The sequence below is a fragment of the Odocoileus virginianus genome, chromosome 11 (assembly GCF_023699985.2).
Source record: "Odocoileus virginianus isolate 20LAN1187 ecotype Illinois chromosome 11, Ovbor_1.2, whole genome shotgun sequence".
In the NCBI taxonomy this organism is placed as follows: domain Eukaryota; kingdom Metazoa; phylum Chordata; class Mammalia; order Artiodactyla; family Cervidae; genus Odocoileus; species Odocoileus virginianus.
Window position 1 is genome coordinate 64,725,975 of NC_069684.1, and position 27,542 is coordinate 64,753,516.

Genomic DNA, 27,542 nt, shown 5'->3' on the forward strand with positions numbered 1-27,542 from the left:
AGAGGACACTAAATGCTGAGTGGTGGTCTGCAAGGAGAGAATCCCTTGGCAAAGTTCCCAGATCCTACAAAGTCCACATGTGCTAAAGCAGATTCACTCCTTATGTTAAGAGATCATAAGGGAAAATTATCCACATCCCAGTGCAACCTTTCTGGAAGGATTCACGTTTAATTAGGATCTGTGAGTTAAAGACCTTTCATATTTCTGCTGCTTCACAGGTAAGAGGTTGAAGAGATTCCGGCTGTAGGTTATCAGGGCCACTGACGCTGAAGAGCAGTATCTTAAGTGCCTCAGGATGTGGCAGAGTGCTGTGGCATCTCCCCAGGAGAGCAATTGCTGCCCACACCGAAGAAGTCTTAGCAAGTTAGCTCTACGGTAGAGGAGTGCATCGGTGTGCTTGCTGCTGCTGCTGCTAAGTCGCTTCAGTCGTGTCCAACTCCGCGCCACCCCATAGACAGCAGCCCACCAGGCTCTGCCGTCCCTGGGATTCTCCAGACAAGAACACTGGAGTGGGCTGCCATTGCTTAGGGCCATCAAAAGAGTACCACACTGGGTGGCATAGATAACAGAAATTTATTATTTCACTGTTCTGGAAGATAGAAGTCCAAGATCAAGATGTTGGCAGGGCTGGTTTCTTCTGAGACCTCTCTCCTTGGTTTATGGATGATGTTTTCCTCTCCTGTTTTTCCTTGGTCTTCTCTATGCATGTTTCCTAAACTCTTTTTATAAAAAAGTCCAGTCATGTTGGATTAGGGCCCACGCATATAACCTCATTTCATCTTATTTTCAGGTGTTAGGGATTAGGAGTTTAGCATACGAATTTAGGGGGAATATAATTCAGTCCATAACAAGAGTGGTAACTGAATCCTTCAATCTACTGATGCCACATTTGCTGAAGGAGAACATTGTGGATATTTGTCTGAAATCAAGCTCAATAAACACATCTCTTCGTCTTGAACACAATCATCTATTTTAGTTCATTACTTATACATGAGAGACAAGAAAGCCTTAATAGCACCAAGTCATGGTTAGTTAGGGGGTCTGCTCTTTATATAACCAATAATCCTACTCTGACTATCCTAATAGTCAGAATGATCTGTTCTTGTAAAATAATTGGCACTCCTTCCCCTGAAGACAGAGATTCTATCTTCTCTAAAGCCAAAAGGTACAATTCTGAAAAAAAATGGTCTCCCATAATTATAAGGTGATCTTCAGTGGCTACTTATTCTATGATATAGTTATCAATGACTCTTATTAAAGGAAAGAAAATCACATATTTATTCTCCATTGGGGCCAACCCCATCTGCACACAATTCATACGCAGCTGAAAAGAGTGGCAGATACATTCTATGCAAAGGACAGCAGCTACAAGAGTACAAGCGTAGAGAGGAGACGGCTGATAAAAAGATGAGAGTATCCGGTATGAAGGCAGTGTAGGGAAGGTACTTCTGGTGGTAGAAGGTGAAATGTAAAGAATTCGAGGTAAGTTACAAAGGACATGTAATGAAAAGCTAAAGAATTTCAAGTTTACTCTGAAAGTTTTTCTGTTTAAAGGAAAATTTGTTCTTGTTCTTTCATAAATGATCCTTAGAGTATTTGCCTCGAGAAGTATACAGAACAGAAGTCACGGGTGTTTACTGTCATCATAATGTTCTTAAAGCTTTCAGTTTATGAAAATGTATTATGGATGGCCCTCAATATGTGATGGATTACAATGCATGTAAAATTATTCACCAGTGTAACATGTACACTGGAGAGACTTGAGTTGATCACATTTTTGTAAACAAGAAGAAGATATTAAAAACAGATACAATACTCAAAATATGTAATTCTTAGTTTTAAAGGTCAACTTAGGACAACTAATCAAAGAAAATTCTTAAAGGTTTTATTAAATATCTTTTAAATGAAAATTGTCTCAATTTATTTGGAAGATACTATCATACCACCACCTGATAAATAATAAACTCAAATTCAGACACCAAATCAAATATGTGGGTTAATATTTATGCCTTTAAAATATTTATGGCACTACTTTATTCCTCATGAGAGAACTGCCTCTGGTTGAGTCTTTACTTTGGCATTTAATTAGGAGTTTTTTAGAGAAAGCATCCCATGACAGGCCTAAAATGTCTTGTTGCTTCCTTTTTTACATCCTCATCCATGGGCTCATCCTCACTTCATTTATTTCAACACAATGCTGACATTTGTCTAATATTATTTCTACATTATCCCTCCCAGGCTTTTGACCTTTATCCTCCAATTGGAAATGTCCTTTACATAGGTTGTCCTGTATAAGACAGAAAATCTCTCTTCAGTAAAACACTCCTTTCCCCAGAGTTTTTCCATATGGACAGTGAAACTTGAAAGTTCCCTTTCTGTTAAGTTACCAACTTACTACATCATCTGTCTTCTTTATTTTAATGAAACAGTATTATATAAAATACTGTTTTATTAAACAGTATATATTTTATTATATAAAATACAGTTGTTGATCTCTGGTGGATCAAAGGGTAAAGCGTCTATCTACAGTGTGGGAGACCTCAGTTCAATCCCTGGGTTGGGAAGATCTCCTGGAGAAGGAAATGGCAACCCACTCCAGTATTCTTGCCTGGAAAATCCCATGGACAGAGGAACCTGGTAGGCTATAGTCCATGTGGTTGCAAAGAGTTGGACATGGCTGAGCAATTTCATAAAAAGAGAGTTGTATATAACATTAAAGAAATGTTTTTCTGATGCTTATTAAAATAGTAAGGAAGATTTTATTCAGCAACTATTGCAATGGGTTGTCAGTATTATTAAAATAGAGGAGAGAGATGGGACTCAATTCCAAATCAAGGACAAGTGGGGATTTATAGCCAGTGAACAGAATAAACACAATCACAGAAATGGAAAACTATTAAGAGAAGATGTCAAGTGTAGGGGAATTCTTATTAAAACAACTTAACAAGATACTTGCTGAAGGCCAGCCAGAGTGATCAAGGATGGGAGATGAAGAATCTGATTAGAAACCAAGGGTGATCAGATATCAAAGGTGAGGGTGATTCACACTAACTGACAGGATTCTTGACGAAACTGGGATATAGGCAGGCTGAAGGCCCAAAGACAAGGACTAGAATTGAAAAGAGGGCTCAGAGGAGACTAACTGAAGTTTGATCAAGGCAGTCTTCCTTTTTACAGGAAATGTGAATTATCTCACATTTCTACCCCTAGTCCATAGACTAATCAAAGGGATTTGTTAGCTCAATAGTCAATGCTTTCTCTGGTAACTACTCTTCAGCAGTTGCAAAATAAAGTTAGAACAGTAAATGTATGCTATCTTATCCAAGATCCTGGTGAAAAGTTTCCAACTCAGTCTTTGCATATTCATCTTGTAGTGTTTGTTTCCCACTTTAAAAAATACATTATTTTTTGCCAGAATGTGAGTAAAAGTTTTTGTGACTCAAAACATTATGCTTACTCCCTTCATGTTCTTGAATTTTAATTCTCCCATTTAAACATTCTTTCCTTTTTTAACTCTTTCCAGATTCTCTGACACATACGCATATATCTGTACTACTCAGATGTGTCTGAAATCCACTGCTGAACCATTTTTATCTTCAACTAATATCACATACACAGTGTTAGATCTTTGTTTGTGAGGAGAGGCTTTTTGCACTAGGTACTGTAAAGAATTATGTTGATGTCCCATCTTTATTTATCTCACTATTTTAAATTCTTTCCTCATTCCCCTTTCTAAACCTGTGAATAGCACTTTAAGCATAATATATTGCCTTTTCCCAGCAGTTTATTTTTGGAAATGTCTACTTTTGCATAATTATAAGAAAAAGAATCTTGACTTACATGACCAACAATACATTCTTTCTGCAAAAATCAGAAAAATTATTCTAAACTTCCTTCATATTTTCATTTATTTCCCTGAAGTTCAACAAATAGTCTGCCATTTTCTGGCTCTTTGCAATATACCACTGTGTTTAGTGCATCTGACCTCTGAAATTCTTGTCAACCTGTGTAGTGGTACTTACGTAAAAAATTTCCTAAATCAATATTAAATAATGTCAGAGGCTGCAGTCTGGATGGCCTCCCACTCATCCTGTAAATGCCACCATTTACACACTTTGTATCACTGCTGGTCATTTCATCTTCTCATGCATCACGAAAATCAGCAGGGAAAATTTTTCCCCAAAACTCTAAAAGTCTTTATTCACAAACAAGGCCATTAGATGAAAATGCACTTGTATTCCTTAATGGCTTCAGTTAAGCTTTCGTTCTTTTCTGTCTACTAATAAATGTGTTTCTTTATTCCTTGTTGCCTGACATTCACCTGCATAATTTCCCCTTCAGCTATTACATGACCTTCCTTCACAGTCAAACAACATGAAAAAGTTGTCTTCTCTTAAATTTTCACGACTACAGTAACTAAGTATTGGACCAATCAACCTAAGGAAAACAACAAAAAATATTAAATAAAACTTTAAATTCTTCCTATCATATGTGAGATCTGGAAGACGAAAGTGGTTATGGGGGCCAAAAACTACAAGAAGACAAGAACACAAAGAGTTAAGCAACGTGCTAATGTCAACTTTCACCTTAAGGGAATGTAGTATGCAGGAATTCACCTGCCTGCTGAGTAACCTCTAGGAGTAACTGCTAAATTGTTCTTGGTCAAGGCTGGGTAGTTTGTTGTAATCCTGACACTCTACAAACCTTTCTACTGTGCCTGCTATTAAAATTTCACATCTGCAACTTTCTTGTGCTAACACTAGGCTGTTCCATCCAATTAATAGCCTTGGTATTTATGAAGAATTTGCAGCTGGTTTCTCCATGCCATCTAACAGACAAACAGGAATCTATGAAGCTGGGCCCAGACACCTTTCATAACAACTGCTACTTTATTAATCCCCTGTCACTGCAACATAGTGCCATGCCAAACATGAGAATTTTCTAAGTAGCTTGCAGAAAGAAAGGAGGAACAGAGGGAGAGAGGGAGGTAGGAAAGAAGGAAAAGAAAGAGAGAGAAAATTCTCACAATTTTTAGATTTCCCCAAACCTATTTGGATCATTCCAGTCATCCTGTAGTTCAGGTTTAGGATTCCAAGATAGGAATGAGAGAACTGTGTTACAAAATTTCTCTTTCTTGTTCTCTGCTGATGTTGTCCACCTTGCTTTTATCTTCCTGCTCTTTCTAAAACACACCTCAGCCCAACACTGAGTTTCTTTCTGTCATGAGCTTCCCTGAAATGTTCCTTGTTCTCTAATTGGATGTAGCCAAGCCTACAAATCATCCTTCCACTTAATTATCAAAAATATATTAAGCATCCACCACCAGCCAGGACTATTTTAGACCCTAAGGACCGAGTGATAAATGAGATAGACAAGATACTTGCTCTGACAGAGCTTGTATGCATGCATGCAAAGGTGCTTCCATCATGTCTGACTCTTTGCAACTTAGCACAATATACAATTTTAAAATAATATAAATTAAGAAAATATAACAGGTTACTAAGTATTCTGCACATACTTAGGCTACAGAAAAAACATATACAGTAATGAAATGTTAAACACATAGTAATTGCACTATATTGAGGCATCAGAGAAGACTCCTTATAATGGTGACATTAATCTAAGATTTTAATCATTAAGAAGCTAACCATGTAAAGGTAATGAAGAACAATCCAAGGCAGAAAAGAAGACCAAGACGGCTGAAGTATAATTAGTAAAGAGGTGTTGAAACTTTTCAACAGTCGGAACATTAGGGAAAAATATCTGACCTCATTCTAAATGCAATGGGAAATCACTGGTGGTTTTTATAGCCAAACACTCTGGGAAACAAACTCACTCAGAAGGTCAGCATGGATAGTGGAGTGCAGTTTATTACACTGGTGGGTTTGAAGCAGAGTTTCCTCTTTAGCCAGGGACCCCAACCAACTTTTGTGAAAACCTTATGTACCTTAAGTGTACTGTTCAAGCCCACATCCCCAAATTCCTTAAACCTAGCCTGGAAAGTGTTAAAGGGAGATACAACCAGGTTACAGCATGATTCATAGTCAGAAGGGTCAGCTGGTTATACACTGTAGCCTACACCAGTGGGGGCCATAAAGATTACAGAGGTGACCAACTACATAGGGATTATTGCATTCTTTTTGGTGATGGGAAATCTCAGGACGGAATCTGTTATCAGTCCACTTCAGCCATAGGTATGTTATCCCCATGGCTACCAAGCACATAGTCCAAAGTTCACTGAAAGTGCAAGGAGTTTCCTTCTTTTGCAAGATAGAGTCAGCTCAGCCTGTTCCTTTCCTCCTTCAGTGGGACTGACATCTTAAAATACCAGCCTAGCTAGGGCCTAGAGGACTGATTCTTAAAATATTTTTATCTCTGTATTCTTTCAAATTGTTAAAAGTTTTAAGAATCTCAAAGGGCTTTTGCTTATGTAACATGTATACATTGATATTTATGGTATTAGAAATTAAAACTAAGAAATATGATAATGTTTTTATAATTCACTTAAAAACAATAAACTCATTACCTGTCAACAGTAACAGAGTTTTATTGAAAGTAACTATTTTTCAAAATATAAAGAGAATATCAGCATTACTCTATATTATTGCAAATCACTTTAATGTGTGTGTGAATATGAGTTATATTCTTATATTTGCTTCTGTATTAAATCTATTGCAACTATGCTTTGGGGTTGAAATATCCAAAAAAAATCTTGCCTCCTATAGATATATAGTTGGAAAAAGGAAGAGTGTGTTAAAACTCTTTTAGGTAAGTGTGAATAATCTTCTATGATATTATACCAAAACTTTTTATAGTGATAGTTTCTTTAAAACTTAGCTTCAATGAATAATTTGAAACTAGTGATTTAAACTAATTAATAATTAATAATTTGAAACTAGTGAATAAATTAGTGAATTTATTATACTTTTTATTATAAAATCTTGTTGAATCTTACATTTAGAAGTAGATACTTTATCCCTACATGATTTGTAAAACAAACATTATTCATTAGAAAAAGATTAGCTATGTGAGTTATGTATCTCTTCTCCATGTTAACCAATTTCATGAAACAGTTTTTTAAAATCACATTTGTTATTATCACCACTGACTTCACTGGCAAAGTCAAGTGTTCTAAGTTTCGATACTTGTCAATCTCATAGTAGTGGATTCAGTTTTCCAAACTTCTAATTTTTCTCTTGGGTGCTCAAATTTTATCATTGGCACATGTGCTTCCCATTTGGTCACACAAAGTTCTTAAGGACGTACACTTACTAGTTGGAGGTCAGTAAATTTAATTTTTTTTTTTGTTTATCAAGGACATTCATAAGTTAAAACTGACTTCAACTGTGTGTAAGGATGACAAATACAATGAATGGTAGAGGTTTTGTGTCGCTGCTTCATTTGCACTTAGGCACCAGCTGTTTACCCACTGGTACTTTTGCAAAATCTGTGCAAATGCTCACACAGTAAAAAAGGCAACACATTAATATTATTATAAAAATATTTTGACCTTAAGGACTCCCTGAGTCTCACAGTCTCAGGGGCCTCCTGAAGTCTGTGGACCTGACTTTAAAAACCACTGGTCTAGAGAACAATTGGGGAGGAGGTTGAAAACAGATGTGGTTCTGGAAGAAATAAATATGGAGTTTACATTCAATGTATAAGGAATGAAACTATAAAGAAGTAAACAAATTCAGGACATGTTTTGGTGACAGAATCAACAGAACTCACTGCTGGGGCATGTTATGAGTATGAAGGGGAGAGAAAAATCAATGATAACTCCAAGATATTGCCCTCAGGAAACAAAGAATCTCCTTTAAAAAGATGAAGAATATATGCAGGGGCAAATTTAGAGCAAGAAGCTGAAGAGATTAACTGTCACTTCCCCTCCCTTTCCAGAATTCATTTTCTGTGATAATCACTATTTATCAACAACTTTCAGAGCCAAACACCATGAAATACTTTTAACAGTCACGTACTCCTTATTTATATAATCTCTTAAACAAGTCCATCCTTTCAGTAGATCTTAAGTGCTAGCAGATCTCCTTATTTCCAGTGATTTCTAACACAATACACTGCCACTGGCTCTACACTAAAGGAAATAAAAAGTGGAAAGAACAATCTGGCAGCCTGAGTACTCAAAATTAACCCCCTTAAAAGAACTCCAAAACTATTTGTCTAGGTACCTTCCTTACCTCCTGTTCAATGGTGCCCTAGTCCTTGCCCTACCCTTGTTTCATTTTTTCCTGTATCATTTCCATTCTCTTATCCCCATCCATATTCTCCACTATATTCACTATAAATTTTTGCTTTTAATCCTCTTAAGAATCTCTCCTTTCTAAAGGTTTCTAAGAGATATTCTTGGTGTTTTTACCTGTTCTTATCTGTAGGAATGGTTAAGAGTTCAGAATGTTGAGTCTCCTAATTTTGGTAGATTTGCTTCTGTTGCTGTCATTTTCATTTATTTCTTCATCTGGTTTCTGCAACACTTGTAAAAGCAGTCATTATTATTCTCTACTGTAAATCTACTTTTTGAACTAATGTAACATCTACTTTAACTGGTTCTTCTTTCTTTTTTTTTAAAGCAAATGTTATTCACATACCTAGGTAAAAATCATTTTACTTTTTAAAACTCAGTAAGTTATTATCCCATTTACAAATACTTAAAGAAGAAAAAGAGGTTACATTAATTTCTCAAGGTCACTCAGCAGAAACTAAAATGACAGGCCTTGCAAATAAAGCCCTGTATTTACAGAACCATATTATTTCTAAGTTGCAATAAAATAGATGTTATATTAAATTAATTTAATACTATATTGTTATAACATTTATTATAATGTTAATTATAACAAAGTCAATATACTATATTAATATATCAGATATTAATATAGTATATACTGACACAATATATCATGCAATTATATCACAATAAATGTTATAGTTTTAAAATATGCTATGCCTTAAAAATCAAATCATCAAAATAATTTTTGTAAGGATTTAACTGGGGAAGAGTTTTTTTGCAAAATACTTTATTTCAACTCAAATATCATGATCTTTCCTTTATATAAAGTTTCTAAAAATTATTTTTGCCTTGGACCTTCTTGATGAGACAAACATAAGTTTTTCTCTGGTGACAAATAAAATGATGTTATGTTGGTTCTTCATCACAATCATATCAACATAAAAGTGTTGGCACAATTAAGGTTTTTAGAAGTAAACTTACAATGAATACTCATGTGATTTTTTAAAAATTGCTGAAACATTCTTAAGAGTAGTAGATTTAATTCATAGGTAAATTCTTTCAAAACATGTAATTTTAACTTTCAGCACTTCAACTTACACTGCAGTCAAAATGGAATATTTAAGCTAATCTTTCTTAACATTATAAATAGAATCACTTACATCAACAAGGTTTCTATGTTAATTCCAGCACTACCAACTTCCCCTTCATTTAAATGTAATATTTAAGAGGCATTTCACTGTAGAACTTTTAAGAGGATGAAATTAATTTTTTTGTGAAAAGAAATTTAAAATCAAATAGTAAAATTCCATTCTGAATTTTGAAGGATTCTAACTAATGGGCAGATCCCCTGAATCTTTCCCTATAAGATGTATGTATTTTTACAAGTGACAGAGCCTTCCTTTTTGGCGTCATTCAGTGTAGGTAAGCTTATAGCTCACTGGTCCATAGCTCGTTGGCCATAACCAGCTATCTGACTGCATCCAACAACACTGACCTGGGCTTCCCAGCTGACTCTAGTGGTAAAGAACACGCCTGCCAATGCAGAAGGCATAAGAAACGAGGGTTCAATCCCTCAGGGATCCTCTGGAGGACAGGATGGCAACCTACTGCAGTATGCTTCCTACACAATCCCATGGACAGAGGAGTCTGGTGGGCTACAGTTCATAGGGTTGCAAAGAGTCGAACACGACTGAAGTGATTAGCACACATGCATGCAACAACACTGTGTCAATAAGTGTCAGTAAATATATATTCCACTACTATAAGCCTGGAATGCAGAGAATCAGAAATATTTGGTGAATATAATTAACACTAGACAGAATACTCTCTGGTCAGCTACTTGGTTCATTTTACTTTCTTTAAAGGAAGTCAATAAACATTTCCCCCAGTCCCAAAAGGAAGGAACTCCAAAGTTTCATAAAATCAAGACCCAAACTTCAAAGTCCACCCCACCATCTCTAAGTGATGAGTAGCAGGCATTACAGCAGGTCTAGACAGGATCCTCTCTTGAATCTTAGATATATCAGAAAATTGTGTGCTCAACCTCCAAAAAAATCTGCAGTGCTTGAACAAATACAGGACATCAAAACAAGCACCCCCACTGACAAATGGGAAGAAAGGCAAGTGGACAGGTGACATTGGTCCTTGGCAATTCTGAAATTCCATGGGCATTTCAACTACAAGAAGACCTTACACTGGCTGTGGTAAATGTTTCTCAATTAGGCCCTGACCCACGCTCAGAAAATGTTGGTCTCTGATCTCTTTGATCATCAGCTCTGTCTCCAAAGATACCTTCTCTCTTCTGTTATCCTGTAACCTTAACCCATCAAGAGGTTTTAACAAAGGCCAAACCCTTGACAGCATTCTTGCTGCATGGATGAATTTTAACCAAACTTTGTTGTTAATGAAATTGCCCCAAATTATATTCTACTGGTCAGGATTGAGAAGAAATTAATTTTTCCAATTGTACAATTTCTCACATTTTTGCACTCTCTCTAGACCTTTTCATTTCTGCTTATAAGCGGGCCAATTATTTCTGAATCCATTTCCTCTTCCCTGCATTTTCCAAATGTAGCCAACAGTAACCAACATACATTATTAGCATTCCATTTCCCACTTTCCTGAAAGTTACAAGGTCAGAATATACATTATTTGCATTACAAATGATGACATTTGACAATTTCATCATGTGTTTCTCCCCTACATAACATAGATGACTCTTCCTCTAGTCTCTAATAATAGTTAATTCCTAGAAAAAAAAGAAATTTTTAAAGCAATGTAAAATACATTGTTTGCTTATTATTGCATTTGCTTTCTGGTGCCAAATTTGTATCAATGAGGATACGCTAGTGTAGGCAATGGATGAAGAAAAAGAAAAGACAAAAGAGAAACAAACTCCTAAATCTCAATACTTGAAGAAAACAAGAGTTTTAGTTTTTGACTGCTTATAAGCACATGGCGATTTGAAGAGTACTCTACGCATAATCTTCATGCAAGAAACTAGTCTGCCAAAGAAACTTCTTAAAATACTGCTGCTTTTCTATCTTTCCTTATATATTGGTTCTTTACTGCTCTAAAAAAAAAAAATTACCACAAATTCAGTGACATAAAACATCACTTAAAACAACACCATTTATTGTCTCATTGTTTTTGTAGGTCAGGGTCTGGGTACAATCTAGCTTGATCTCTTGCTTGAGGTATCACAAAATGGTAATCATAGTGTTACCTGGCCTATATTTCTGCAGAACTCAAGGTACTCGTCCAAAAATCACAGCCGAACTCATCGCCTTGTGGATGTATGACAGAGGTCTCCTTGTGATTGGTGATTGCTAGCCAGAGTCTGATCTCACACCCTAAGCACAACACAGTCCTTTGGCACATGCCTCTTTTACAGACAATATGGCAATTCACTTCAGTAGGTCAGAAGAATTTCTCTTTTAAGGGGTCAAATGATTAAATCAAATCCATGCAGAATAAGGAGAAGGAAGTGGCAACCCACTCCAGTGTTCTTGCCTGGAGAATCCCAGGGACAGGGGAGCCTGGTGTGCTGCAGTCCATGGGGTCGCTATGAGTCGGACACAACTGAGCGACTTCACCTTCACTTTTCACCTTCATGCATTGGAGAAGGAAATGGCAACCCACTCCAGTGTTCTTGCCTGGAGAATCCCAGGGATGGGGGAGCCTGGTGGGCTGCCGTCTATGGGGTCGCAGAGTTGGAAACGACTGAAGCAAGTTAGCAGCAGCAGCAGCAGCATGCAGAATAATTTGAGTAACTTTCACTTTCAGGGACGTTAATTGTATCTGCAGAATTCTTCCAACTTTGGCATATAATGTAACCTAATGACAGGAATGATATCCCATCTTGTTGACAGATTTGTCCATTTCAAGAGAAAGAGGATTATATACGGAAGGTACACTAGGGAGGAATTTTGAGAGTCATCTTAGATTTCTACCTAAGAAGATAAGAATTTCTAAGCATCGTATCCTGCCTCTCAGTACCTAACCCACAGCTGACCTGATAACCCACTGACTAGAACTAGCCTTATGACTCTTGAACCGCAGGAAGCCGTGAACTGAAATACTGTCATATTTCTGAGAATACTAAGTCATCCAGTTGTTGGCCCCCATATAGCCAACAGCTAGAAAAAAGTGTAGAAATCACTATCATGAAGGAAATAAATATTTGAGATAGTTCTACACAGCTTCAAGACCAGTGATATGAGAAAGCAATGTTTTAGGTTTATTGATTTTACTCACTAGTTTGGGTGTAAAGCATGGATCTGGAATATGGAAGGAAAGGAAAGTCAACCTCTCTGAGGTCAAAGAACTTGCCTTTGGTCCTACAACAAGTTAATAATTATGCTAGCATTTAACCCTGTTTGTGCTCTATCCACTGCACCAAGCTATCTTTTGTGTATGTGGACTGTAGAAATACTGCAATATGAACTGCTAGAGTACTGGAAGCTTGAAGTAGAGATATTTTTAATGCTTGATAAGTAACTAATTATTTTTCATTGATTCATCTGTTCATCAAACAGGTATTGTATCGATTACCACATTTCAGTCACTAGCTCTGAAATAGAAAACTGTATCATGACACAAATCAGTACTTTATTTTTTTTTCCTTTAGCCTAAAGATAACGTGTAAAGGACTCTTTGAAGGTTCATACTTAATAGTAAAGATGATCAGACAAGGACTTACCATAACCTCCTGAACACTGTACTCTCCTTCCTTCTTAGCACAAGAACACTTTTGTTCTGCAATGCAGCAACATGACAATGTTCTGCTGTGAGATATAAGTGGAAGCCTTGGGATCTCTGGTTTAATGGTCAGATATAATTTGGATATGTATCTCCACCACTGCCTTTGTCAGCACTCTTACAGAATATAATTCCCATGAAGATGATCTGCCCAATATCCTGGTTTCTCAATTTTTAGCCTTATCAACCCCAAAGATCTCAGTTTTCTAGTTGACCTCATCCTGTCATCCACATCTCTATCTTGATTCGCAGTATGAGTTTATTTCTTAAGCTTTTTTTTTTCACTTATTGTTACAATGTCACATTACTTCCTCCTTGTACCTGAGTCTCAGCTAAGGATCTGCCATGCTCACTGGGCATTTACTCTTGCTGTTCCCTCTGCTTGGGTGCTTTTATCTGGACATGTGCATGACTCGTTTCTTTTCAGTTTAAATATCATTTTTTAAGAAATGCATTCCCTGCCTGTTTGAGATCAAGTGCCCCATCTCCATGATTATACTCAACAGTCTTCATTCTCTAAAATTATTTCTGTGTTTGCTTCCCATTTCTCTCTTTTAACATAAGGAGGGGTTTTTTGGTCTGTCATTTTTACAATGACATATACCAAGGACAGAGAACTATGCCTTAAAAATGGAAACTGAATAAATACTTATCAAACAGATACATTACTGTATACTTTAACAATGTATCTTTAGAAAAAAGCCCTGCTGTAAAGTTGTTAAATGAATGAATTAATGAATTACTAGTGAAATGATTTGGATCAAAGAGATAAGGAAGTGGGAGGCACTCCTTTTTGATATATTATAGCAAAATTTCATAAAAACTTAAGAACAAAACATTTCCTAGTATTAAAAAATATTTTAAGCATTACATATAAGGTATTTATTAAAGAATATCTTTATCAACATAAGTTTTTTACTTACTATGTAACAATTTCTGCTATAGTTCCATCAAATTTGAGAGTGTATTTTGCAGAGTATAGTTTATGCTGCAAACACAAAATTCACTTTGCACAGACCTGAAAAATACCTCAAAATCACAGAAAATTGAAAGGCAGTCACCTGCCATTTAAAAATAACACTAAGATTTAGATTTTTCATCAAATAATGAGGGTAGCTGGGGTGGAATACCATGAAATACAGACCACAAAGCATACATACAAATCACAGTAGGGGTTACTGAAAGCTTTGCAACAGATCATCCAGAGCAGCTGACTTACAGCCACAAAGAGAGACTTTTGTGATTGATGGTTGTGATAGATGAACTGGACAGTTCAGAAACTGTGGACAAAACAGGAAACAGTGGTTTCAAGAAGAAACTTCAAATCTGAAAGCATGGGGCAAATTCTCCTCATAGCATGCAGCAATGTTAACTGAACTTGTCTACACTGACAATCTATATGGAAGTCCACAAGTGAGCAGCACTAGGGATGTATATAATGACAGCTACTGATGGCCTAGAGCATGAAAGAATAGATAACACTAAATAAGAAATGATTTTGTATTTAGATTTTCATGTAAATACTATTATTATATGCAGCAACATGACCCCTTAGGTATCAAGGCATCCTTCATGAAGTCAGTATACACGAGGTTGGAAATTGCCCACAGGGTCAGTGACAAGGAACAGGAATTGGGGCAGGAATGAGTCACAGTTGAGACAAGAGGGAGAATAGTATCATATCCAAAGATAAAATGAAGTTAAAAAACAATGCAATGACTTTCTTACAAACTAAATGGTTTTAAAGGTCCTGCTAGAGCTGTAAGATACGATATAATGGCACCCTGATCAGAAAGACTGAGAGAAAGGCTTGGAAAAGGATCACATTCCCTACTCTCCAGCAGAAGAGGTAAGGTATATAAATTCCACTACAATTATATAGTAGACTGTAATACAAATATTAAAAATGATATAAAACTATATTTATTGATCTAAAAAGATGTCTCTGGTCCATTGTTAATAGAAAACATTTATAGAAATATATATTGTATACTTTCTTTCTTATATGATAGAGAAAAACATGGAGGATATTCCAATAGTAAAACCTGATAACTCAAGGTAGGAAAAATATGGGTAATTTATTCACTTTTCATGTCCAAATTTTTCTGTTTTGCTTTAGACTAAATATATTAATTATGTAATAAGAAGTAATCAACATACCAAGAACCACTCATTTGGAATAAATAATTCAAATGATCTATTCATATGATTTATGCACATGAAAAATATACACTGGGACACATCAAATAAGAGGAGCAATTCAAGATAAAGACTAATAACCTTCAGTGCAGGCATCAGGTACACTCTGATAGAAAAGAATATCCATGTGGCCAGCCTGAGCTGTAAGAAAATGAGATATTCATTTTGAAGAGAATCCTAGAAAGATTTATTAGTATAATGACAAAAAGTAGACATTTTCATAAAGGCACTCAGCATCTAGTCATTTTTTAAAGTATTAAATCTCAAAACAAGTTTGATAGATCATAGTGTTTTAGTTCTTCCTACTACCAGTTCTGAGAGTTTACTGACTGTGAGGCATTCTCAAAACAAAAATGAAGTATCTACCTAATCTTTACTTGGAGGCAGAAGTAGTATATCCACCACTTTTTCAATATGTCTATTTACAGGATACCTGGAATCTAGACTCTCACCAGAAGGAGCAAGGCAAAAAGCATATGAAATTTTGTAGCCAGGACTGGTTCCCTGGGTGTGTGACTGTTTATACAGTCACACAGGGTCCAGTGCTGAGACAGTTCCCACACTTGGTTTAATGCTGAGGTGGCTATCTTGAAATTCTTAATCATTTTTCAACACAAAGCACTTAATTCTATTTTGTACCGGGCTCCACTAATTTTGTAGCTGATCTTGCTTACAGTATTCTATAAATTGGAATCGTCACTGTTCTGAGAGAAGATGGAAAAAGTCACACCAGCAATCCCAAGAGACTAAGTCATTGGTGTTATTTAGCCACATGTTACAAACAGAGCCAAACATCTATTTGGGTATTGACCAAAGTGAGTATTAGTTTGAAAAGGATTAGGAAGTTTAGTTTGAAAAAGACTAAGTTCGGTGGTGTAGGAAAGTAAATATTATTCCTTAAAATTTTTATATGGCCAAATATCAAAGCTGTGCACACATTTACAATTAACTTTGTTTTGAATTAGCTTTGTTTTGATTAACTCTGCTATAATTTCTGCTGTAAAAAAACTCTTACGAAGGGTTTAAATAACAAAAGCTGGAAATAAGTAGAATTTCGTGAACTGGATGGGTATTTGAACATGACTTCCCCTGTCAGGATCTGTAACCATCAGAAGATAGCAATTAGAGGCAGCCCTCGGATCCTGTGAGAGTGCTAAGATGCAAATACACTTGATTATTACACAAAGGATTTATCCGAGTCTCACTCTTGCTTTCTTCAGCACTTTCCACAGAAGTTTGTAACGATAGGACATAAGCTGACAATGGTAGTTTTTAAAGAGATCTGCCTTTTTTTTTTTTTTAATGTGAGAACAAGGTAAGAGGGAAGAAATTCTTGTTTTCCAAAAACAGCACAGCTTGGTGAATATGATACCTTCTCACAAATCCATGAAGAACTGAGAGTTTATGCAATTTTAAAATACCTCAGGAAACGTTCATGAATATCTTTTAATTCCAAGTCATTTAACTTGCATTTAAACATGCTAGACTAGCAAAAGCATATTGGCAATTTCATTGGTACAAATGAAATAGATCTGAATGGAGTGGGATTTGGGGAAAAGGAAGAAAATTAAAATTATTGCCTTTAGGAAAATAACACTTTTATAACATAAGAAAATTTTAATAACTTTAAGTTTATCTACCAAAAAATTTCTTTCTAAGAGTTTGAATTCGAGCAATTAGTTGAGCTACAGAGACTGGTGTGGGAATTCTCACCCCTTTAGTGAGGAGACTGTACAGGGGAGTTACATAACCTATCTCAGCCAGCCCACTGCTCATCTGCAAACTGGAGCTGATTGTAATGCTTTTCTTTCAAATTTATTTGAAGATAAAATGTGAAAGTGTATGCAAATGACTGGCATATCATTGATGTACAAATGCCATGTTTCCTTTATCTGTTTTTAATAACATAATATACACATATGCCACATGTATAAATGTTTGCCTATCAGGTTTGTTTTTTTTTTAATCTGTCTTTTCAATTGATGCAAAAGAGAACCCAGAGTATGTGTCTCACTCTTCAATTCTCCACTTTCTTCAGGATACCCTAAGCCTCTTAACTCCTCTCACCTTCCCCCAGAACCTGACTTGTTCTGTTTCTCAGTCTCAAGCCTAGGTCAGTTTGTCCCATTACGTTCTGGAAGGGTGCATGTACGCATTCTCAGTTGCATCTGACTCTTTGTGACCCTATGGACTGTAGCTCGCCAGACTCCTCTGTCCATGAGACTTCTAGGCAAGAATACTGGAATGGGTTGCCATTTCCTCTCCCCGACCCTGGGACTGAACCTGCATCTCTTGTGTCTCCTGCATTGGCAGGTGGATTCTTTACCACTGAGCCACCTAGGAAGCTCCCTCTGGAAGGGTACAAACAGCTTTAAAAATTCCAGGTGGAGAGGAAGGAACAAAGATGATCTCTTCCCTTTGCAACCTTAATATGTAACAACTACAATGTAAACGCATCTTACCGCAATCAACATTGTCTCATTTAGTGTTAACTTGGTATGTGTATATTCTATAAGAGTCCCTGTTTTCCTTTTCCAACCACCCTAGGGGCGCCCCTCTGCTCTCCCAGATGAATGGACAGAAGGTAACATGGTTGCATCCTGCTCTAAGAAAAAGATAATCCTGGGGTTCAAGAATTATAGAAAATCAATATATAGATAAAGGTACATAAAAAAGGTGCATATATTGAGCATATTTCAAATAATCAATTAGTAGATAGGTAAGATGTATCTTGAACATTTAATGAATAAAAGGATTTTTCTTAAGGGTAGGGATGGTTTTAGTACAGGAAGATGAACAGAGCAAACCAAGCTCAGTAAATACTGATCTGAGTGAAAATAGACACAGATTACACACAAGTGAAATATTCATAGATTCCCAACTTCCCACTAAAAGTACAAATTACTTATATCAGACTAAAACCTCTTACAAAAATAATTAAGAAACCTTGAATGAGTCAGAGAAAATGGAGTGGAATAGAATCATAGGCTGTGCAGTAGTTATCATCTTTGAATCTAAGCACATAGGTACTAAGGAATATATTACAGAAAAATTCCACTCCATATTAAGTTTTAACTTGTCAAACAATGACAAAGAAAAGACTAGCAGTTGTATTGTTTAAAATAATTACTTGAACAATTTAAGGTAGCTTAGATGCTTTTGTTTGTCATTAGGATAGCAAAGTGCAGATGATAAATCACATGCCTGGGAAACACTACAGCTTAGTGAGATTCTTTTATTTTGTGTCACACAACACACTGCCATTTCAATCTGTGCTTGTATCCATGTGCTGTTTGTATAACAAAGGCCTTTACATTACATACATAAAGAAACTACACTTGAACTTTGCCTATTCAGCTAACTGCCCCAATGCAGAGATTGCTGAAAGAAGAATCTTTATAAGGAAGTTTCTTTTCCTTCCCGTAAAAACGACATCAGGCACCGTGCTAAGCTACCTGGGTCCTGACATTCTGGCAGCTCTCCATTCTACATTTCAGCAACGTGGAGTGTCTCTGGGTTGGCAGACTCAGCAGCTTCCTCCTTCATATTATGGGAATTTCGAAAATGTACATCTTTCCTGGACAAGGTATAACATTTAGTTGGCTCTCAACAATTAATCACTGAAAATAGTACCTAGTTAGGATTTTTTAAACTGTGAGAAATCGCCAAAAAGTGAAGTATCTTTGGCTATGTATCTCTATGTATCTCTCTGTAGATATACATATTAACAAATACTCCAAAAACAATATGTGTACACACACTGCACATGCACATTTAAGTGGACTAACATTTTTTCTAGGAATTCAAGAGCTGCTATTTTAGACATTAAACGTAACATAATCAAATATATATCCATTCTGATATAGCTAAATATATTGTGAAAGTGAAAGTTGTTCACTTTGCGACCCCATGGACTGTAGCCCGTGAAATTCTCCAGGCCAGAATACTAGAGCAAGTAGCTGTTCCCTTCTCCAGGGGATCTTCCCAACCCAGAGATCAAACCCAGGTCTCCCACATTACAGGCAGATTCTTTACCAGCTCAGCCACCAGGGAAGCCCAAAAGTTGGCCTGCTGCGTTAGGTGGGAATTGAACCCAAGTCAACTGCTTGTAAGGCAGCTATGCTCACACTATACCACCAATGTGGTAAATTTAGCCTTATTCTACTGGATTTATGAGTGCACTCTCCAGGTAAATTAACTCCATCTTACGAAATTATTCAATGTGGTTAATGTGCATGTTAAAAACTGCTGATGGGAAATACAGAGAGAGTGATCTCTGTCAAAGGATTTGCATTTAAGATCACAGAGCAATATTAGAATTTTCATGAAATAGTCACAATATAATGTAAAAGGGATTATCAGTAGAAATTTGAAACCGAATTAAAGTAACTTGATAATACTCTGCAAATTATTTTTTTAACAATCCTTGTGAATGCAATTATTCATTAGTTCTACAAAGTTGTTAACATAAGTCAATATTAAACTCTGTAACTGATGCTATACTATCCAGAAATAAGCAATTAAAGCTCTATCACTCACTTCTTTGAGTATGCCCACTGAGTGGGGACAAATAGGGATACACCTACCATGAATATTATAGAACTCTTTGATCCTAAAACTTGTATCTAAAATAGCACATGGTTATGATCTACTAATCCCACAGTATGTCAATTATATTTCAATAAAGCTGGAAAAACATAAATAAAATGGTATATAGTCATAATAAAACTTAAAAGGTAAATTGCTTGCATTCATCAGTTACTATTCGTAACACTCTTTAATATGGTGGTGCATTTTTACATTCTGAGAGAGATTGATAGAATTCTGTAAATGTATAAAAACACATACATTTTACTCTATACTATAAAAATACTGCAATTTACTTACTTTTTCACCAACTTAAAACATGTTCAAATAATTTAATAGTTTTATAATTTAATTATTTTGAATTAAATTATAACACAGAATCTAATTCTTTTTTTTTTTTTTTGCTAAATCCCAGATCTCCACTTGTGGGCAAGACACATTTTACACCATGTTCAACAAACCAGATACATTTATGTTATTTTCCAGTTAAGGATAATGTTTACAATCTAAGACAACTCAAAATGCCAACTGAAATACTTCACATTCTATGAAAACCATTTTAAAGAACTTAATAATAAAAGATACATTGCCAGCATCACATGGTCTGTGACAGGCTCAGTGACTTCTCTCCCTACTTCTCCACCTTTACCTCAAGTCTCCAGTCAGCCTCTGCCTCCTTCTTCTTACCCGGGGCCGCAGGATCGAACCTTCAGAGGGCTGACAGCTCAGCTGACTGCGTGCCCTCAGCTGGTCCCTCCTTCCTAACTTCCAAGTCTCCCCCTGAACTCACCTGCAGCTGCAGAAGACAGTTCAGGTGTCTGTTATCATTCTACTCTAAACGCTGCATCCCCCTCCTCTTCATGAGAGCTGACTCCAGCCCCACAAGAGCTTGCTGACTAAAGGCTTCAAAATAAAACCTTCATCTAATGGTGTATGTGCAGTGGTGAAAGTGGATGAGTAAACACCCATCTCTCCATTTCCCCCTGGAATGCTACAGAAATATGTTCTACATGTCTTTTCAGAGGATCGCCAATAGGATTGAGCCCCCAATTCCCAAAATGAAACCCACTTATTAACACACACCTCATTTGCACTTCTTTCTTTCTGTTTCTTTTTCAGCACTTTTTCATTTGTACTTCCTGGGATCATTTCTCAAGTAAAATACCTGTTCCCACATCCTTCTTCCCGGGTGTGCTTAACTTAAGTGGAAAGTACTGTGCTGATCTGCAGGGCCTACGACCAATATAAAAACATTGATTTCCTTTGAATAAACCAAGGCAGTGGCAGGCGGAGTGAGGGACATCCAGAGGTATAGATACGTCCTGTGATTAAGCTTTCTGAAACAGAATTACTAGGCGTTCCCTGCATAAATTTATCTCACCCTTCTGCGTCTGCTTTCAAGCTATTTTCTAAATGAAATGCCCTTCCCCAGTTCCTTCGCTTGGACAATTTCTTAGTTTCAAGAAGCAGCTCAGATATTCTATTTGAGAAACCCATAGTCAAGCTTCTGCCATAGCAAGAGGCATGAATCTCACGCAGAAGCTGAACACATGACACGCAGGTGATCTGGGCAGCCCCTCCTCCCACACTGCAGTGAGCTCTCAGAGAACAGGGCCCAGACTTCACTCCTCTTCCAGACATCAGCACAGTGCCCGGTGTATAATAATAAATACATGAACACCTTTTTCAAAAACACTTAGAAGATGGCAGGCAATGTTTTAAGTGCTTTACGCATATTAACCCATTTAATCCTCAAGACAACCTCTTGATGTACATGCTACTATTATCATCATTTATAAAATGAGCAAACTGAAGCAGAGTAAGGCAAAGTGACCTGAAGGTAACACAGCTCATAATGCATGAGCCCAGGACGGATTGAAACTATACTATGCTCTTTTCAACTATCCATCATTGCTTCTTTAGAATTAAATATCAAACAGTCACATCTAACCACTAGAAAACATGATTTGTTATTTACTAATCCATGCTCTTGTCTAAATCTAGCTTTCAAAACAAGAACTTAAAAGTCTGTCTCAAACAGTAACATTTACAAAAGTAACAGCAATAAAATATTCCCATCACAGCATTCCTAAATATCATATGATTTCTAACTTACCAATGTAGATTTCCTTATGTGCCAGAAATTTACTTTAAAAATTTATTTAATACCTCATGGAAAAATAATATGTTCAGGCTAGGTATCACCATTTTTTATAGATTAATACTCTTAAGAAAAGATTCAATGGTTATTTATAATACTTGAATGATAAATGAACAATTCTTAATACACTGTTTAGCTATGTAAATAAAACCAAAATACTTTGTGTAGGCTCCTACTTACACAGGCTGTTAATGGCAGTGGACTCAGTAAATTTCAGAGAACCAGCCTCAAGTGACTCTGCAAGTCATGTTTCACACTGTGTGTATCCTGTTTCCTGTCAACAGTGGCTATAATGGGCACATAAACTAAAATTTATGCCCCATTTAACCTGTAAATGTTCTGTGTCCTTAGCCCTTAGCAATGGAAATATGCCAATGTCTTTTACTTCTTTTACTGGCATATAATCCCTCCTCTCCATCAGATTTGAGACAATTTTAACTATCACGGAATTATAAATTGTTAATGTCATTTCTGCATTGCTGGGCTCCTGATAATCTTAAATCTGGATCAAGAGTTATTTTAGAGTAAGTTTATACCACAGTCATCTGAACAGAAAAGCTTGCAGTAAACATCCAACATATATTCCATTAATAACAAGTTTAAACACATCATCAAAGTAAACCTGAGGAACTATTTAAAAATTTAGGCGTCCTTAACCAAATCTCAACTGAGAGATAAAACTTCTAAAAACATTATCTAGTAAAATGAATGAGACAAGGTGAAAAGATTTGTTAGCCAAACTATATAACTTTAAATTTACTAAGCTAAATTTTCCACAATCTCATTTAAGCAATTATTTTAGGTGCATGCTTTATTTTCCACATTATTCTGTTTTAATAAGCCAGTAGGAAATTTTTTAAATTTAATCATTGTTTAAAATTTTACTTATTTTTCTAATAAATATTCTAGTACATAGCATTTATGTATCTCATCAAATGTTTTCTTTTTATCTTTCTAAAAGTTTTTTCAAATTATCATTCCATAAAACACAGTGATCTCTCAAGCACAGAAAACCACTCAGTGAAACAATGTACTTCAGGTTTTAGGTAGAGAGTTTAATATTATTAGAAAGCCTATAATATATTCTTCACTTGTATGAAACTGGGGCTTATCATAAATAAGCATCCTGTTTCTTAAAGTCTTAAATCAGAAGTAAAACTTGAACATGCATCCGGCTCAAGAGTTTTTAGAATCTGTTCTGAGAGATGGTGGGTTAAATTATCAAGTAGTATTTAATAAGCATATCTTAATTCTGTAAATTAAATGATTTTAAATTATATGTTTTATACTAGGTAACTACTAGAGATAGGGATGAAAAATCAATTTATTTGCACATTTCTATCTCAGAATTTCCAGCATTTTTTCTTTGTAGATTCCAGGTTCTTAATTTTTTTTGATTATCAAAAGTGACAAAAGTGAAGCAAATGTATTCTGCAGTACTCTAAAATACCTGAATTAAAATTTTTGCTCTTGATGAAGTCTAAGAAGACAGATTTGAGAGGTTTTTGACTTTTAGTAAGCAGCTTGCTATCTGGGTTTAACCAGATTTCTGAGGTGCAGACTTATTATAAGGGGCTGTGAACAGTGTAAGGGGCTTCCCTAGTGCTCAGATGGTAAAGAATCTGCCTGAAACGCAGATTCCCTGGGTCAGAAAGATCCCCTGGAGAAAGGCATGTCTACCCACTCCAGTATTCTTATCTGGAGAATTCCATGGACAGAGGAACCTGGTGGGCTACAGTCCATGGGGTCACAAAGAGTCAGACACAATTGAGTGACTAACACTTTGGGCTTCCCAGGTGGCACTAGTGGTAAAGAACCAACCTGCCAATGCAGGAGACATATGAGACACAGGTTCAATACCTGGGTCGGGAAGATCCTCTGGAGGAAGGTGTGGCAACCCACTCCAGTATTTTTGCCTGGAGGATCCCATGGACAGGGAGCGTGGTGGGCTAGAGTCCATAGGGTCACAAAGACTCAGACAAAAGTGAAGCAACTTAGTACACATGCATGAACAGTGTATATAAAATAAATACATAGAATATCATACACATATATGTTCCATTGTCAGTAAAATATCTGTGTGTCATAATGAATAATGTGCATAGTTATCTTAAAGCATTAGTAAAACCATAATAGACTTTGTTATGGTATTTCTCAATTCACAACTGCTGAAAGTATCACAACTGCCGAAAGTATCACAACTACCTTAGTGTAAAATTACACTGATATCCCAAGAAAAAAAAAAAAACTTTGTGTTCAAAATACTTGGAAAACATTGGAAGGTTTGCTACTAATGGGAAAAGCATTTATACTTCCAATTTCACAGTATTTATCAGTTTGACTGGGACTTAGAAAATAGTATATCATTATATTGAAAGAACAACCTTTTTACCAGAAGTGAGAAGGTGAAAGACATGAATGGATTGTGGAGTCCAAAGAATTTTCCTTTCCACATTTACATTTTTATTAGAGATCTGAACTCTAAAATTTAGGTATTAGTTGGAGAGACCACAGAAGAAAACTATTTGAACAATTAAATATATGTGGACTCAAATAATGTTTATCTTTAAAATTAAATATTGTCATCAAACCAAACTCAACTATCAGAAAGATTCAATTTTACCCTTATTCTGTTTCCTGGTTTTTAGTTGTAATGAATATATGTGTGGTTAGCAGAATAATGGCCTTTCAAAGTTATCCAGGCCCTGTTCTCCAGAACTTGTGAATATATTATACATAGCAAAGAGGAATTATAGCAGAAGGAATTAAAATTATAAAGCAACTGACTTAAAATAGGGAGATTAATATGGATTATCCAGGTGGAAACAATGTAATCACAAGCTCCCTTAAACATGGAAGAGGGAAACAGAAACATCAGCATTAAAGTGATGCCAAAACAAAAGGGTGGCAGAGGATGAGATGGTTAGATAGCATCACTGACCCAACGGACATCAACATGAGCAAACTTCAATGTGGGTAGTGAAGAACAGGAAAGCCTGCCATGCTGCAGTCCATAGAGTCACAAAGAGTCACACACAACTTAGCAACTTAGCGACTACAAAGTGATTGCATGGGAGAAAAACGCAGCCAGACATTGCAGGCTTTGGAGGAGGTTATGAGCAGCTTCTTGAAGCTGGAAAAAGCAGGAAAATGAATTTACTCCTAGAGCTTCCAGAAAGAAACATGACCCTGTTGACTAATTTTAGCCTAGTGAGACACATCTTGGACTTCCAACCTCTAAAACCATAAGATAATAAATTTGTGTTGTTTTAAGCCACTAAGTCTGTGGTAATTTGGTACAGAATCAACAGGAAACTGAGTTTGCTAAGGCATATGCACATGGCAAATATGTGAATTTTCATGAACACAAAAAGAATTCAAGTGAAATAACAATGAATTAGGTTAACCCTTTCCCAACATAACTGCTGAAGCAAAATGACTTTTGCTATGGAGCTAAACATGATATAATGGGAAGGGATTCCTGCTTTTCCTCAGAAAAGAACACTTGTGCCAGTAGGAATGAGGCAGAAATCTTGACCAGCACATCAAGCTGACACACAGTGGTGAGCAAAGCACCAGACCAAGAGGGTTCAATCCAGGCCACTTAGGGACAACATGGTCTCTAACTTGCTCATCACTCTGTTGACTCTGCAGAGGTGGGCAGAACAACTAATGAGACCACATTATTTACAGGCAAGTGTGAGTAACCCATAGGAGATCTGGGGACTCTGTGGGTGAAGAAATTCCTAGGAGGGTGGAGTAAAGTTAGAAAGGAAATGAACAATTTATTCTGGAAAAGGCTGTGTAAGCTCTAAGCAACTATAATTCTGCTATCAAAAAGATCCAGCCATGGCTATAGAAAACAAACTTATGGTTACCAGGGTATAAGCAGTGAAGGTATAAACTGGAAGACTGGAACTAACATATACACATTACTATACATAAAATAGATAACTTGTAAGAAAGCGATGTATAGCACAGGAAACTCTATTCAATACTCTGTAATGGACAAAGAACCTAAAAAAAGAGTGGATATATAGACATACAACTGATCCACTTTGCTGTACACCTGAAACTAACACAATATTGGATATCAACTATGCTCCAATAATTTTTAAGATTAAAAAAAAAAATCCACAGACTCAAGGTTAGAAATGGCCAGTCATTTGATCTATATTTTAATTTGTCTCTCAATGGATTAATCAACAAAGAAAAAACACAAAAGAACCCCCCTGTTTTGAAATAAAGAAAGAGCCAGCTCAGAGGGAGGTGAGTAGGTCACTCTGACAGAGACTCTCAAGATGACAGGGTAACTTAAATCCCAGGTCCAATAGCCATTTTGTCAGGAGCCCAAGTCTGACAGTACAGTCCCAGTCACTTGGGCTCTAAAAGATGGACTTCTACAGTCAAACTTAAGACACTGATAATAAACCAGGAGTCTAGTTTATGTGCTCAAAACCAGGGCACTTCCTCCCTGTGTCTTCCGTCAAGAACACATCTTTCTCAGCCTCAAGGCAAACAAGGTGCTTAAGAGCCCAAGTGTGCCTGATGCTCACAGAAAAAGTGCCAAGAGCATCAGAGGGCCTCAGAGAATATTTATCTGTTCACAAAAAAAGGCTGATGTACCATCCATGCTCAAAAACCTAACTTTCCAGTGAGCCAAACACTAAAGTCACTTGAAATTGTATTTCTCTCAGTTTCTCAAACTTGGACAAAGTTGGAAGAAAAACGTTACATTTTGATATTTAAATCATGTTTATGAACTTCACGTGAACCATACTGAAACACACTATGAAAAAGTGGTTTAAAATACAAGATACACAATTTAAATGTTATACAGAGTTTTATTTCTGTCCTAAGGATAAAACCTAGTCACCAAGAATTTAAGGGTCTCCTGCTTTCATTAGGAACCCAATAAGCAATATCTTAACTAATTCTTGACACAGGGATTTTTCCACAAACTAACACCTGTGGCCAGTGATTTGTTATGTAGGTGATACTGAAATGTCTCCAGTCAATAATGTTTGGATAACAAAAGACATACTAATACGTCTCTAGTCAATAAAGTGTTAAGCTGGGTTTCTCAAGACAGTGTGTTTCTCTTTCTCTTTGTCTCTCCCACCACCCTCCCCCATACGAAGGTATTTTGTTTTTTATGAGTTGTCTTCAATTTTTCGACCAGCACTACACATACCTCATTTCAGCATCTATGTTCTAGTATTTAACAAAATAAATAAAGTCAACCACCTTTCTTGACCAATGCTCAGGAAATACAGGTATGAATGCTTCCGGGTTCAACGAGCACAGTAAAACTATGACCAAAGAAGGCGTTCATTGAGGCTGTTTCTCATTTCTTTCACACATTTCCTAAAAACGAGGAGATATTTATCTGGAAGGAAACTCGGAGTCAACGGTAATTCACTGATAAACATCAGTGTGTTCAGTCAAGACCACAGAGGAAATGCAAACACATCACCCAAACAGCGGCTGTCCCTACCTCTCGAAAAAAAATCATTCGTGTGTGTGTCTCCAGCCTCAGCGCCCAGCGCTCCCACTCCTGCCACAGAGCATCCACTGAACACCCCCTGCACC

At 36.4% G+C, this 27,542-nt stretch overlaps 1 long non-coding RNA gene across 1 annotated transcript; it reads right to left on the bottom strand.

The window, feature by feature from the left end:
• On the bottom strand, positions 1-27,542 carry LOC139037391 (uncharacterized). Its single transcript, XR_011490165.1, has 3 exons — positions 27,448-27,542; positions 8,375-8,488; positions 1-712 (listed from the first exon to the last, which is right to left on the bottom strand). It is a non-coding gene; the product is annotated as an uncharacterized lncRNA (long non-coding RNA).